Source organism: Cnephaeus nilssonii (assembly GCF_951640355.1).
Source record: "Cnephaeus nilssonii genome assembly, chromosome: 18".
Taxonomy (NCBI): domain Eukaryota; kingdom Metazoa; phylum Chordata; class Mammalia; order Chiroptera; family Vespertilionidae; genus Cnephaeus; species Cnephaeus nilssonii.
Genome location: NC_137089.1, coordinates 13,738,258 through 13,751,997, shown reverse-complemented (window position 1 = coordinate 13,751,997; position 13,740 = coordinate 13,738,258). Strand labels below are relative to the sequence as shown.

Sequence of the window (13,740 nt, the reverse complement as noted above, 5' to 3'; positions counted from 1 at the left end):
CACAGGCTTTGCAAGTTTAAGTGGAGGAGAAAGGTGGAACAAGAATGGGCAATTTCCTTTGACCCTTTTATCATGGGTAGTGTTTATTTTAAGCAGTTTCCCAAATAACTAAAACCTTTCCTCTATGTTTCGTGCTATTGCATTCTTGGAATGATGCATTTTATTTTATGTTTTTTAATATACGTTTTTATTGACTTCAGAGAGGAAGGGGGAGGGAGTGAGAGATAGAAACATCAATGATGGGATAGAATCATCGATCGGCTGCCTCCTGCACACCCCACTCTGGGGATTGAGCCCCCAACCCAGGCATGTGCCCTGACCGGGAATTGAACTGTGACCTCCTGGTTCATAGGTCAGTGCTCAAACACTGAGCCACGCCGTCTGGGCGGAATGATGCATTTTAGTGAGAGTTCACCTGTCTTTCCTCATCCCTCCCCTGAACTTGCTGATGTGGAGGTACCGTGATGCCAGCTAGCGTGGTCCCTGCTAAGTCCCTGCTAAGTCACTCAGACCCTGCTCAACCGAAGAGCTGCCTTGAATGGCAGCCGGGACTTGTTATTGCCTCTGGGTTCCATCCATCGGCACCCACCCTACAGCTGTTCACATTATATTTTTATTTTCTGGAGGGGTCAGTGGAAGGAGAAGCAGCAACTTAGGTGAGGAGGAGGAGGAAATTAGCTCAGATCCACAGCTATAATGATCAAGAAAGAGCTCATTTGTCTGAACTCTGTGCATCCTAAGTTATGATTGATTTGGGGGATAAATGTAAACCTTATTAGTTACTCTTGATAATATGTAAATGTTTTAGAGACCATATTTTCTTCATCCGGAATTATAACATAGCCTAAAGATTTTATCTATTTTTTAAACATTGATATGAACAGTCTTCAACCAGCATAAGGATTAAGCCACATTTGGTGCTAGATTAGACAAATCACCGTGTTGAAAATAAAATTATTTGAAATCAGGACTTTAGGGGAAATCTGGATTGTGGCTGACTGCCCTGTGCCCTGGGGAGACAAAGAAACTTGGAAGTTCATGCCATTTGCCAAGTGGGTTGAGAGTCCCTGTTGTCCCCAATGACAGCTGGCACACACAGACAAGCCACTCACTCTAACTTTCTTTTTTCCTGGTTAAAGAAATAGCAACTAATTGCTTGCCTCCTCCTTTGCAGGAAGGCAACAAGGCATTTGCATAGGGAATCTGGCTTTTTTTTTTTTCTTTCCTAAATATGTTTTTATTGATTTCAAAGAGGAAGGGAGAGGGAGAGATAGAAACATCCATCATGAGAGAGAATCATCAAGCTGGTGCCTCCTGCGTGCTCCCCACTGAGAATCAAACCCAAAACCCGGGCATGTGCCCCTACCAGGTGTCGAACCACGACCTCCCTTCCCGGTTCATGGATTGACGCTCAACCGCTGAGCCACACCGGCCGGGTGGGGATCTGGCATATTAAATTATTTTCCTTCTATGTAAATTGTTACTATCAGAGAATAAGAAGCAGCCTATTTACAAAGAGATTGTTGGTAAGGAAGAAGATCCATAAAAAAGAATAATTACAATACTTCTGGCTAATGGTTCTATTGGCAGCTCTAGATGAGATGTTTTTAAGGGAGGTAGTCTAGAAGCCAGGCATGGTCAGCTGTTTGGGGCTCTTGACTGGAGAGACGATGAGCACAAGAGAACCGACTGATGGCCCTTGGCTGTTCCAAAGCTGTCCAGCATCTGCACAAGAAACGTGGGTGATCGCAGTGTCCAGCTGGGGAGCGCAGGGACACATAGCAAGTTTCCCGAAAACCAGTGCTTTCTCTCTGAAATGTAAGGCCACAAAGGATGCGTTTCTGGGATCTGATGTTTCCTGGCTTATTCAAATAACAATGATAATGTTAGGAACCTTCCAACTACAGGATCCTTCTGCATTCTCAATGACAAGAACAGCAAAAGCCTCGTCCATCTGCTCATGATCTTCGCTCCCATCGCTTGAATCCTATTCCTGGGCTGCTGGGTCTTCCATCAGTGCTCGTCTGCGCCCCCTTCAGTCCGCTGGCCAGCATTATCCCGAGTCCTGTGAATGTAAGTGGCTCCGCCCGGGTTAATGAGCTTATCTGATATTTCCCCCCTCTATGGTGGCTAATTTTGTTTGAGATTTCACAGTGCTTCTAAATTTATATATGTAAACAGAGGCACGTTTTTCTCCATGTCCGCAAGTGTCTCAGCAAAAAAGAGAATTTGCATTCACCTCTCATCATGCCTGCCTGTTTCAGATTTGAAAAGCTGTGGGTCAGTGTGTGAATGTGTGTCAATTAGACGATCCTACATGAGTTCCCAAAGGAAAGGAAATGGCTGTTCTGGCTTAGGTTTTGGAAATATCCAGAGTGTTCAGGGCAATGTCCACTTAAAAGCTCACAGGTATATTTTAATTCATTTTCTTTATGAAGAGGGAGAAGCAGGTCCATCAGCACGTCACTGATGGACTGCTTGAGATACAATAAACATTAGTCTTAGGATTTAGATAAAGCGGGCACAGGACTTCAGGTTTACTATGAACAGGGCTGTTATAAGACACTTGGGACGTGGACATGGGCTTGGTTTCCTCTGGCGGCTCTAACAGGTCGCCGCACATTTGGTGCCTGAAACAGCAGATTGATTCTCCTGCAGTTCTGGAGGCCAGAGCCTGAAGTGGGTCCGCAGGACAGAGTTCTGTCTGGAGACGCTGGGGAGGAATCTGTTTCCTTGCCTTTTCCAGCTTCTGGGTTCCCGCATCACCGGCCTCTGCTTCTGTTGTCACACCTTCTCCCCTGCCTCCCTCTTATCGGGACCCTTGTGATCACACTGCCCACCTGGAAAATGCAGGGGAGCCCTCTGTCTCCAGACTCTCCGTTATGGCTGCAAAGTCTCATTTGCCACATGAGGTAACATGCTCTCAGGTTTCAGGACCTGGACGTCTTCGCGGCCCATTATTCTGCCCACGACAGATAACGCCACTTCCCCTTTCTGACCAGCTTTCTCACTGGTCTCCCCGAAAAGCTGAAGGTGCTAATCCCAGCTCCGACCTGGAGGTGTGGACTGTGAAGGTGAACGTGCCAACCTGCAGGAAGACCCCCTATGAGGAGGCCTCCATCCCGGAGAAACTTCCAGTGGGCACCACATCGATGTTTTCTCCCTTTCCCGCCAAAGTCTTGCAAGCGTAACATGTGGCCCACCACACAGAAGCAAGAGCTGTGGAGGTAGCATTCATGAGATCCAGGGGCTCCAGAATAAAGAGATTCAGACTCCCAGCCTGCCCCTTACTAAGTCTGTAATCTCGCACATGTTCCTTATTTAATCAAACCTCAAGTTGTGTATCTGCAAAACAGAGGTAACGTCCAAAATTGCTGTGAGATTACAAAGATAAAGCGTGCAAAATGCTTAGCACATGCCTGGAAGTCAGTTATTGCCCAATGAGTGTTGGTCATGGCAGGGCCTTACACCAGGCGTGCTCTTGCTCTGGGCTGCCCAGTACGCCAGAGGTAAAGAGTGGACACAGCAGGACTGAGGGCACTGGGAGTGGAAAGGGCTGCAGGTCTAGCTAAAGGCCGAAGCCATCTCTGTGTTAATAAATGAGGCAGACCACCAGCATCGTGCAAAAGAAATGGAGTTCTGTGCTTACATTGAACTTGCAGCTTTTGCACATGCAAAGTCCGAGAACTGAGTAATAAGACCCAGAATGGGAAGGCCAATCCCAGCATGGAATGGTCTAGAATGTGACCTTCTCAATATCCTAAGAGAGAAGAGGAGTCCTGATCAGTTCAGTCCATGGCAACTGCCTTAGCCGTGCCGGTTAAGACTGACACCTGATTCTTTGTAACATTTACAGCTATATGAATCATTTGTTTGCTGGCTTATTCTTAAGTAATGGGTAATACTATTTTATCCCAGAGTGTGGTTTCAGCTTTCTTCTCAATAATCCACTTTATTGTCATCCTAAATCCTGATTTTAAAATCTTTCTCCAGATGTTATATATGTGATGTTGGACCCAGTGAATTCTACCTACAAAAGCACTAGTGTTCATTGAATATTCGCTCTATGCCAGTCATTGCTTGTGCCAACTACCTAAAATACACTTTACTATTTATTCCTTGCCTTTATTCTGTTATAATTCTAATTGATTCTACATATGACAAACTGAGACTTCAAAAGTCTGAGTAACTTGCCAAACTTAGGGCACTTGTAAGTGGTTCAGCCCAGAGTCCAATCCAGATCTTTCTGTCTCCAAGCCCCAGATTCTGGCACTTCCAAGGAGAACAACTAAGTGATAATGAAAAATATCAGGAACAACAAAAATTACTTCTGAAATGGAAAAAAATGTCCATAAATGGAAGAAAATGAATTTCAGAATTACATGTAGATTATGATTAGATTTTTGTAAACTAAATAGGAATTATATATAGTTATATATGTGTTATACTTTATGTATATTACATATATAGTAATATATATTTTAAAACTTTTTTGAAAACTAATGAAAGTTATGGGTCCCTTTTCCTTTAAAATGCATATGCATACGTGCACACAAAACTTCACACACAACTCCAAGCAGTTCATGTTAGGGATCTCTAATACATATATATTACATGTACAGAAAAATCTGGAAGGATATACAGCAAATTGTTAATAAAACTCTTTGAGGAATGGGATTGTAAGATATTTTTTTTTTACGTTATCCTTTATGTTATTCTATATTGGTTGAATTTATATTCCATGAGCATGTATTATTTCTGTAACTAAGAAAAATTTAGGATTATAAATGAAGTCCAAGTGTTTCCAACTTAAAATGGGATTTACTGTTTTGTTTTGTTTTTCTGATGACCAGGCTTCTAGTGTTTTCTTAAGTCATAACTCAGAGATGATGGATAGCCCTCTGAAAAAATGTAAAGAATGCCTTTGTGAATGCACTCATACAGGCTATTTTATGGAAAAAGAAACTTTCCCTGAAAGTTAAGAATAACTGAAAATTAGGCGTGTTGGAGATAGGGCTGCGGGGCCCGTAAATAGCATTTTCTGAAAGTATTACCGGTGTTCTCCGCGGTGAAGGCGGCGTGTGCACAGAACTTTCAGAGGAGTTCTTTAGTGAGCATTGAAAAGACCTTATGACAGGTAATACGTGCTCTGTAATAACTGAACGTACTGGTAAACGAGGTTAATGCTACATTGCAGAGGGAACAAGCCAAGTCAATTGCAGTAGAGGTCCGTGTGCTAAGAAAATTACCCTTGGGCTGTTGTTTAAAATGCTTCTTAAGCCTCGTTTCCAGTCGGTCTGGCGCTCATTGAAATGGCTGTTTCCAGGGCGCCCTCTTCTTGACTGAGGGAGTTTCCTTCCGCTCCCACCTGCTCTCTTTCGCTGTCCCCCGGGTTGAGGTCTCTGGATCATCATCTTACAGAGTAACATTGGGTCTGGAAGACACTTTCCCTCCTCACTCCCACCCCTCCCCCATACATACATCCCGGTCTCTCTGCGCAGGGACTTTCCATCCAGCTTTATAAATGAAATCGGATTCTGAGTGCAAACCAAGATGCTGGGCCCCACTTACATTTTTCATTGAGAAAAAAAAAATCATGTATTTTAAAAAGGAATCTGTAATATTGCAGCCTGATTTAATCTTGGTATATTCGTTTTTGTGCCAGTTGGGTGTTTTTTGTTTGTTTCTAAATTTATTTTAATATTAGTATTGTTTAAATAAAGGAATAAATGTATAGTGAAAAGTAAGTCATTTCCTACCCCAGGCCATTAGATCCCGAACCTGTTGGGGTTTGACAATAGCTGGAGACCCCAGGAACTCACGCAAGGATTATAACGAGCATCTTCCCACCGCAGCACATCTCCAGAACAGACCCCCCCCCCCGCCCTGCCCCCATGCCAATTTCATGTAGCAACTGCAGGAGCAGCAAATACTTATGAAACCCTTTGGATCCGCACCAGTGTGGTAGGTAACAAAGGGCAGGACTCTCTCCACTGACCTGGCCAATCTGAAAGTAGAATCTGCACACTACTGTTGGTTCTGCTCCCTGGATGTGATGGAAGTGCTGTCCGCATGGAGTGCGGGGCATAGAAGTGCTGGTAAGGATGCTGTATCATGCATCCTTCCTAGAGGCTGGGACCAGAGAGGGACGCAGATCCCTTTGCACACTGCTCTGCACGATGAGGAGCTCCCTGCTGGCTGGGACGAGGAGCCTGACAGTTAACTTTTGCCGGTGCCATGGCAGGTCTGAGCTCCCTGCAGGAGGCAGTCCTATGAGTAAGTAGCAGGCTCTGTTACAGGCAAGGAATACATGGTTGTAGTCAAGAGTCTCTGCTTCCAATTTATAACAACTTGGGTGTCCATCCTGACACAGCCACTTACTGATTTTGTTTTGTAAAGTTTCTCACTGTCTCTTAACATCTGTTCCCTTGCCTGAAAGATAGAGGTAGTAGTATCTGCCTTGTAAAACTATTTGGAGGATTCAATAGGCGTCACATGTAAACCCCCAGCACCGCAGGGAGGTGCTCCGTAAATGGCAGCGGATGACGGGGTAGCATGAAAAGTCTTTCTTTTGACCCCCCTTTCTCAGCCAGCTGCTGTCCTTTCTTCTTACACCCCTTTTAAACAAAGCTCTTCCAAAGAGAGCCCAAACTCCCCGTCTCCAACTTCCCTCCTTACCTTCGCTCCGAAACCCACTCCAAGGGGCTTTGGCCTCACCTCTCCAATGTTACTGTGTTTTTTTTTGGACAAGGTCGCCAGTGGCCAGTGCATGGCTGAATGCAATGACATTTACCAGTGGCAGCAATTAATCAGCAGAATTTGATAGACAAGATTCCTCCTTCCTTCTTGGCATGATTTCCCCTCGGCTGCTGGCCAGCACACTTCCTTAGTGTCCTTCCGACTCAATGGCTGCTCCTTCTCAGTCTCTGTGGCTCCAGTCCCTGATATTTAGACAGTGCAGAGACCAGGACTCGGCGACAGCTACTTGTTTCTATCAATATTTATCCCCACAATGATCCTACCCAGTCTTCTGGCTTAGAATGCCATCTTTGCCAGGGGTTCCCAAATATGTTACCAGCCCTGAACTAAGTCCTGAATTCCAGACTCATAGCCAGCTGCCTGCTGGACTCTCCACTTGAATGTCTGATAGGCATCTCTAGCACCAAGAGTCAGTCAGGGTTTGCCAGAGAAACAGAAGCAGTAGGATATATGTATGTATGTAATGGACACAGGCAGGTCCCAAGATCTGCTGGGTCAGTGGTCGGCAAACTCATTAGTCAACAGAGCCAAGTATCAACAGTACAACAATTGAAATTTCTTTTGAGAGCCAAATTTTTTAAACTTAAACTTCTTCTAATGCCACTTCTTCAAAATGGACTCGCCCAGGCCGTGGTATTTTGTGGAAGAGCCACACTCAAGGGGCCAAAGAGCCGCATGTGGCTCGCAAGCCGCAGTTTGTCGACCACGGTGCTGGGTGAATCAGCAAACTGGAAACCCTGATGTTTAGTTCCCGTGTGAGTCCAAAGGCCTGCGAACCAGGAGAGCTGATGGTCCAGTTCTTGTCTAAAGGCTGACAGGCCCTAGACCCAAGAAGAGCCCATGCTTCAGTTTGATCTACGGGCAAGAAACACACCAATGCTCCAGTTTGAGGGCAGTCAAGCAGGAAGAGTTCTCTTTTCCTCGGGGAAGAGTCAGCCTTTCTGCTGTATCAGGCCTTCAACTGATTGGATGAGGCCCACACACGATAGAGAGCAATCTGCTTCACCTGGTCTACCCATTCAGATGTTAATCTCAGTCCAAAGCACAGCACACTCAGAAAGATCTCTGACCAAATAACTGGGCACCCTGTGGCCCAGTCAAATTGACACATAAAATTAACCATCCCATACAGCATGTCCAAAAATTGGACTCCTGGTCTTTGGGACAAAAGTTACTCCACCTATACCTTCCCCTGACATTGGCTGGCAATGGATTCTTCCAGTTGGGCTCAAGCCAAAGACCTTGGAGTCATCCTTAACTCATCTCTTCCTCTCCTGTCTCACATACAACCTGTCAGAAGATCGTGTTTACCCTACCTTGCAAACATCCCGAATTCAACCATAGCTTGCTACTTCCATTGCTACTGCCCTACTGTGAGCCACATCGTTGCTCGTGGAGACCTATTGTGCGCACATATTTAAAACTAGTAGCCCATTTGCAGGAAAAATCCTGCAAGCGGCCGCTGCGGCCGCATGCGCTGCCGCTGCCACCGAGCCTGAACCCACGCGCCGCTGTCACCCTCCCCGCTCCGTCCTGCCCCGCCCCGCCCCGCCCGGACTTTCCCTCTGGCAGCCATCTTGCTTTCCGCTTTTCCTCCGTCTTCTAAGTTGTCTTCAGTCTTCACTCCTCCCTCCCTCAGCGTATGCAAATTAACCGCCATCTTTGTTGGGTAATTTGCATACTTGCCCTGATTGGCTGGGGGCGTGGCTTTGGATGGTGGGCGTGGCTTGGGCGTAGCGAAGGTGCGGTCAATTTGCATATTACTATTTTATTAGGTAGGATTGCTGCCACCACCATTCCTGCTCTCCTTTGCTTTCATTTTATCCATAAGTACTTCTCACCTTTTATATACCACATAATTTCCTTATTTATCCTGATTGGCATTGTTCTGTCTGCCTTGGGTAGAATGCCCAGAACAGTGCCTGCCATGTAGTATATGAGTCATAAATGTTTGTTGGAAGAATTGCCGTTGTGGAGATGAGAAAACTGAGGCATACAGCCATTAAGCGATGTGCCAAGGTGACTGACGCATTAGTGAGAGTGAAGCTCTTCTAAAGTGATGCTTAACAGTCACAGGCAGGAAGCACTGATGTGACGATGTATCTGCAGTACTGTTGTTGGGCATCTCTTTTCCATCTTTTTAAAAAAATTAAAAATAGACCTTACCCACTCAGCAGTGTGTGTAGACCAGTGCTCATTTACATAGTTGTGCTTGGCCATAGGAAAAGGTTTATTCTCTTATCTCCATGCCTCTCAGTCATCTGATAAGATCCCCAGGTTTTGAAATAATTTCACTTTTCAGAAATGAATGGACTAATGTGATGTTCCCCAAGCTCATTAGAAGCCAAACCAGATATCACTTTGCAGCTTTACTTATAAGTTAATCCTTTGATCATCTTATAATATGTATAATGGTATTAAATTATGTTATAAGAGAAAAAGGGATTTTTAGTAACTATATCTTTGTATAACCATCCACAAATATGAGATGAGCACTTATTCTGTGGGCTTGGTGATGGGGTGGGGGTAATAAAGAGGCTTCCAGAAACTCCTGGTCTAATAGGGAAATAGGTATATATTAGCTAGGATATTAATTCAGCTACTAAAACAGAGACTAAATAATAGTGGCTTAAACAAAATAGAAGGCTTCTCTCTCTCTCTCTCTCTCTCTTCCCGCCCCCGGAGATTGTCCCCTAAGGTCCTCTGGGGCTCCACTCCTCCCAAAAATTGGACTTTTGATCTTTTGGACAAAAGTTACTCTACCTACAACTTCCCCTGTCATTGGTTGGCAATGGATTCTTCTAGTTTGGCTCAAGCCCAAGTCCTTGAAGTCATCCTTAACTCATCTCTTCCTCTCACATCTCACACACAACCTGTCAGAAAATCCTGTTTATTCTACCTTCAAAACATCCCCTATTGTGTTATTTTCATGATGGCAGACTTTGGCTCACACTCCCACATGCACATTCTGGCCCCCGGGAAGAGGGAGGAGGAAAAGTGAACAAGTGGCTTCCTTTGAAGGAGATGCCCCAGAAGTTGCACATCTCACTTGTCCTCATATCCCATTGGGCAGAACTTAGTCACATGACCATACTCAAGCCAAGAAACTTAGTGTGAAAAAAAAGAAGAAGAAGAAAAAAAAGAAACTTAGAGTGTAGGGTAGCCACATGCCCCGCTTGGGGAACTGTGTTACTAAAAGGAAGGAGTGATTGGCTGTGGGAGACAAATTGAAATCCCTGCTCAGCCACATCTGCAAATATTTCTGCTGCTCCAACGAGGAAGGTCTTCAAGGACACGGCTGCACCTCACATTGTGCGTGGCCAATAAATATTTGTTGATTGGGTGATTCGATTAATGTACTTTCATCCAAGAGATTTTGTGGAGGGATTTTATTATAATGCCTCAAACAAATACTATTCAATCCCATGGTAAATACATCAGAAAAAACAAATGGCAAAGGACCCGTGGAGGTTAGAGTGGTTGCATGGCGTACAGACTGCTTTCCTTTCCGAATTCACCCTGCTCCGCGGGACCAGGTTCCCAGCCTTCCCCTCCCCCAGGTGGCGGTCAGGCTGGTAGAATTGTTGTGTGGAGTCCATGAGGAAATGAAAACGGACGCTGCTGGAGGAAGTAAATAGAGCAGCAGTAAAGCGTCCCTGCCCTGATCTGAACATCTGTTCAAACTTTTCGCAGCTCCCATGAGAAGGGGGCGGGACACAGGCTTGGATCTGCAAAGGAAAACCCCCATCCATTGCACGCTGCTCACTGCCAATTTATGATCATTTGACCTCAAGCGGCCCAGGGTTTATCTCTATGATGCCTTTGAAGGAAAGCCAAGCTGGCTCAATAAATATGGTAAACAAGAGGACAAGGGCTGTTTGTCATATTCAGGGGCGTGAACCTTTGCAGAACCTGGCGTCATGAGCTACTGAATTTAAATGACTGCTGCGTATGCCAAATGAGATACGGGTTCAGTAGCCGAGGGCACAGCCGCACCTCAGTTTGGAACCTCAGGTGAAGATAAAGCTGAGTTTGCTCTGTACACTTGAAAGAAACAGCCTCCGCGCTGTGGTTTTGGAATTTCGCCGGTGCACGCCGGCCTTTCTTCATGTGTCTGAATGAGCAAGGAGCCTGCTGAATCTGGTTAAGACCGCCAGACGCTCTCCTGGAACTTGGCTACCCCAATCCAGATGTCAGTTTGCATTTGCTGTAGGGTGAACATTTGGCGGTATGGCCTTGGGCCAACCTTTTCTCAGTGTGGAAGGCTCTGAGGAGCTGGCTGCTCAGCTGGGCGCCCCCCCTGGCTCTTGTCTCCAGCTGCTTCAGGGCGCACTGGCCCGGAGGTAAAGGGGTAGCAATAAGCATTATAAAAATAAAGTTTGTTGCTAGCCAGGCCAGCCGAGCCCCAGCTCTGTATTCTTGGCATGACAAATGGTCGGTATGAGTTGTTCCACTGGGAGAAAAGGGATGAGATTTCTCTCACCAGGCCTAATCTGGGGATTATCAACCAGTAGCTCGTGGAGAATCATGTCAGAACCAGGCTAACGGATGGGAGCCATGATCTTGGGCCAGCTTGTTTACTGACCCCCATCTTGACTAAGCTTTTGAGGTCTGGTACTGCCTAGGAAACACAGCATCAGAATGCAGGATCAGTTGCTTTTTATTGAATCGCTAAGGGAGAGCAAGTAGTGGGCATCGTTAAATCAGGGACCAGGTTGGCGTCTCCCCGAGTGTGCCCTACCAACGATACACCCTGAGCCTCAGACGTTGCTGCCCAAGGCAAGCTTCGGGGCCGCTGCACAGTTCCCCATTTTGTTCACACAAGGGAAGGAAATAATAGTGGCTACAGCTCCTGAAAATTCAGTGTGATAACCTGAAACTGTCATGGCCTTTTTCTCATCTTATCTGGGGATTAATGTCTAGCTGTACGGCTCTCTGCTTCTTATTCTCCAGAACTCTTTGTTGTATGGCTGAACTGAAGTAAGAGAAGGAAGGAAAACGTTGCTCTCCGGACCCTGAGAGTAGGCTGTTCCTTAGGATAGTCTCAAGACCTACCTGGAATTCAGATGCTTTATTTTACTGCTTGCAATTTCCCCTATGCGCCAGGGAATTAAAGGCAGTCTCTCCCGCTCTTCCCTTCCCGCACCCATCCCCCCTCCTCTCTTGTCTTTAAAGACGAAGACAACCTTTCTGGCACGTTGCCTAGGCTTAGGAGAGAGAATCTCTGTAAACATTTCTTCTAGCCATTGGCTTGGAGGCGCTGTATAAATCAGCAAGACACTTTGTTGTAAAACTTCCTCATTATCAACAGTCACTACTGTTTCGTATTATGAATGCTTCTTTGTCTTCAAAAGGCATTTCAGATGAAGCAATACTGTTGTTGAAAATGCAGGAGGCACCTGCTTGTGTGCTTGGCTGGTGGAATTGCAGATGGTTGCCATGAATATAACAAAGCCAGGTTCCTGCAGGTGAGTTAACAATGGTAATTTATGGAGCAAGCTGGAGATGGAAGTGGAGATTCAGCTTCCCTACTATCCATTTGAGTCTCTGGATTTATCCTTTCTAAGGAAAAGAGCTTTGAGATCTATGTGTGGCTCATCTACCCGATTCAGTTGGGATTGAGTTTTTCTTATCATTGGATGCATAGATTAAAATTTAATTACAAAGTAAGTGTTCTGCATACGCTATGTGCCAGAGCTATGCTGAGTACTAGAGATGCGTATATAAGAATCAGCCTTTGTGTAGATGTACCACAGAGGGTGAGGGCATGAGTGGGGGGTAGGGGTGGGCGATGGGGTGGATAAGGACACATATGTAATACCTTAATCAATAAAGGCAAAAATTTAAGGGAAAAAAAAGAACCACCCTTGCCATCGAGGTGTTCATAGCCCATCCAGGGAACTTTTATCTGTCGACAGCAACTCTCTTGTAATGCAGTGAGCACTATAATAAAGATATATGCTAGAGACACAGGGTGGGGGGTGGGGTGGGGGGTGGAATATATGGTGGGTAAGGGCACCAGGTCTTCGATGGCAGATGTATCGGGTAAAATCTGGACCTGCCATTATTAGTTGGGATTAAAAGAAATACTGGGGGTGATGAAGAAGTGCTCAAGACAGGGTCTGACACCTAGAACGTGCTCAGTGGATGATCATTTGCAACTGATGAGTAAGCAATTGATTCAAGGTTTGTTTGGTAGAAGTCTGGGCAGCATGAGGAAGCGTCGTGGAGGCTGAGACCACAGCAGGGGACACCTGTGAAGAGGCGAGAGCTCATGGATGTTTAAGAAGAGCCTGCCCCTCGTGTGGTTGGGGCAGGAGTGGGTGGAGAGGGGGTCAAGAGCCTTAGAAAAGACAGGGGCCAGATTGAGAATCAATTTGTAATGTCAGACCGAGAGGTTAGACTTGACATTGAAGACAGTGGGGGAGTTATTGGCGTTTGCAAGCAAGAAAGTGGCACAGAGAGATGTGTTTTTAAAAAAAATAGCCTTTCTCATAGCTGAGTGTGAAATTGTCTGGAGGGGAGAATAGTGAGAAAACGAGTACCCTAGTGCCAGCAAGAAGTTATGTTCACATTCACTCCATCGGTATTTGGTGAAGGCCTATTGTTGGCATTTTGCTAAGAACAAATAAAGACAATGTGGGCAAGGGATGGAGAGAGGGAAAACAACATGTTTCTCTGAGATAGAACTGATCAGAACTGGAGACTCTCTGGAAGCAGGGGTGATGAAGAAGGGTAAGAGAAAAATAATTTCAAGGGAAAATGAGATATTTTGCACCATTGGAATTCAAAATATTTCACCAGAGCTAGGAAAGAGAGACACTTACTTTTCTTGTTTCTCCTCCCCCTCCTTCTTGGGAAAGAAATCTCAGGGGCTAGTGACAGCCAGCTCTCTGAGCTGTTGGTCCACGGCCTTCTGAGGTCAGGTCGGGCTCTGCGTTAGCTTCCAGAGAGAAAATGAGAATTGAGTGGGCAGTGAGA

At 45.6% G+C, this 13,740-nt stretch overlaps 1 protein-coding gene across 10 annotated transcripts in view; it reads left to right on the top strand.

Moving 5' to 3' along the window:
* NCALD (neurocalcin delta) overlaps positions 1-13,740 on the top strand; it is a 317,544-nt gene that overhangs the window by 253,843 nt on the left and 49,961 nt on the right. For 8 of the 10 annotated variants that reach the window (XR_013814971.1, XM_079796605.1, XM_079796603.1 and 5 more), the window contains one exon: positions 1,908-2,073. The exons of the other annotated variants lie outside the window; for them this stretch is intronic. The gene's annotated coding sequence lies outside the window, so the exon portion shown is untranslated. The remainder of the gene's footprint in view (positions 1-1,907; positions 2,074-13,740) is intronic. 10 annotated transcript variants of the gene reach the window in all.